At 41.8% G+C, this 2,157-nt stretch overlaps 1 non-coding gene across 1 annotated transcript; it reads left to right on the forward strand.

Moving 5' to 3' along the window:
* Positions 1 to 230: 230 nt before the first annotated feature.
* LOC116980943 lies at positions 231 to 422 on the forward strand. The gene has a single exon (XR_004414117.1). It is a non-coding gene; the product is annotated as a U2 spliceosomal RNA (small nuclear RNA).
* Positions 423 to 2,157: the final 1,735 nt, after the last annotated feature.

A 2,157-nucleotide genomic window follows, 5' to 3' on the forward strand; every position in this document is an offset into this window, starting at 1 on the left:
ATCCAAGGATACTTTATGGTAGACATCGACCTTGAAGATGCACACTATTCAGTACCTTCTCATATAAGTTTCGGATATACCGCAATTACCTGGATGGAGTAACCATGATGAGCGTTGCGGCATTTAAGTCAAAGTTATCCAGAATCAACTAGCCCTGACACTTAGAAACATTCCGTCATGGCATGTCTATATATTAACGACAAACTATCCTTGGATACAGCTTTAGCTGCATCGCTTCTCGGCCTTTTGGCTAAGATCAAGTGTAGTATCTGTTCTTATCAGTTTAATAATCTGATACGTCCCTTATCTAGGGACCATATATTAAATTGAATTTTGGAACAGGGAGATGGAATAGGGGCTTGCTCCGTCCACTCCACGCATCGACCCAGTATTGCAGTGCCTCTGGGAACGGTGCACAAAATATATATCCAGATATTTACGTTGACCATCCACAACGTTGTTATCTGGTATTCATTAAGACTATCAGTCATGGTGCATTAACCACCAATCAACTACGTGGCAAAGTAATTGGGATATAGCAGCATTACCAGCTACTGAACTTTGTACCTTTCCTATGAGCTGAGATACTAGTGTTCAAAACTATCTCCATACCTGTAATATGGGGGCAAATGGATTAATCTGTAGTGTTATCATGGAATTTATCGGCAGGAAGGATTATGGTTGTACACTTCCACCTGTTTTGAGTAACATCTTATGTGTCCTGATGTGTTACTGAGCTTGTAATACTTAATGCCAATATGAATTGACTTAAACATGTTATATATTAACTTACTTAATTCTAGTGAAGCATTTGCTCAGTAATCCACCAAATTTGCATGTTCGTTTATAAGATAACAACATCAGTGGTGGCATATACCAGACCACTTGGGCGGAGAACATCGATATTAGGGGACAATTTATTAACAATTGGAAACCGTATGTCGTCAAACATGTTTGACCATCAGTAACTCACCTATCAGGTGAGCTAAATACTGTAAACATACATTTGAACCAAAAATATTTGCTGAAATCACTAAGCAATATGGACACCAGATATCGATTCCTTATATCCAATTAAATCACCACGTACTAACGCAGCACTATCAACCTGATGACAGCATTCCGTCGCATATCCTAGGGAACATACCTGAGGAGCATCAAGAAATGGTACACTGTTTCCAAAACAGGAATTACACATTCAACTATAACAAAAACTGTACTGGAGCTCCTGGCAGGTCTTCACCACAATGAAGGACATGTTCTGTTAGCCTACTCAACTTGGGTACCGCTCACTGGTGATCAGATACAGGAGAGGTATATCAATCCATTCCCCAGAAATAGGTACACCCAAATTGGGATGTCAGTGAAATCCTGACATACCTTAGGGGATGATCACCAGCCAGGTCACTCACCCTGGAACAGCCTACCCTGAAGATGGACATGCTGGTGGCCTTACATCAACACAAAGAGCCAGCTCTCCCATCTACTGCGATGGGACAACATGGTTATAACTCCAGATAGTGTCACATGCCCATTCAAGGGTTGGCCAAACAGAACAGACCAGGAACATCAGGTCCAGTCATGAAATTCCGGGCATACCCACCTGAACCACGTTTTATGTGTCATGACCCACTTAGAGATCGACACAATAAGGAATACCGAGGGAGAGGAAAAAGCCTTATGGGTCAGCCACAGGAAACCTCATGGTCGGGTGACGAGCTAAACTATCTCTAGTGGCTCAAGCAGGTACTGGGAGTTGCTGGAGTAAATACTAACGTGTATAAAATCTTATTCCACCAGAACAGCTTCCACGTCAGTAACTAAGAGGATGGACGAGCCTATGGACCACATCCTGGCTACTGCAGGGTGGTCTAGGGAGTATACGTTCCAAACTTTTATAACAAACCACTGACAGAACCTGTATCGTTTGCAGAAAAAGAATCTGCAAAAAATATATAATTTAAGCCCGGGGGAGCAATTGGTCTTGTTGTTGTTAATAACACCATTATTGTTTTTACAAACAGATTCATGGTTGATTACGATAACATACTTCCTCCCTCGAATGACTTCGGCAGCGAGTGAAGTATGAACTGTTACACGGTTTGAAATCACAGAGCTTTGAAATCTTCACGTAGTCACTCACGTGACTCCGAAGTA

This window comes from Amblyraja radiata, chromosome 14 (genome assembly GCF_010909765.2).
Source record: "Amblyraja radiata isolate CabotCenter1 chromosome 14, sAmbRad1.1.pri, whole genome shotgun sequence".
Lineage (NCBI taxonomy): Eukaryota > Metazoa > Chordata > Chondrichthyes > Rajiformes > Rajidae > Amblyraja > Amblyraja radiata.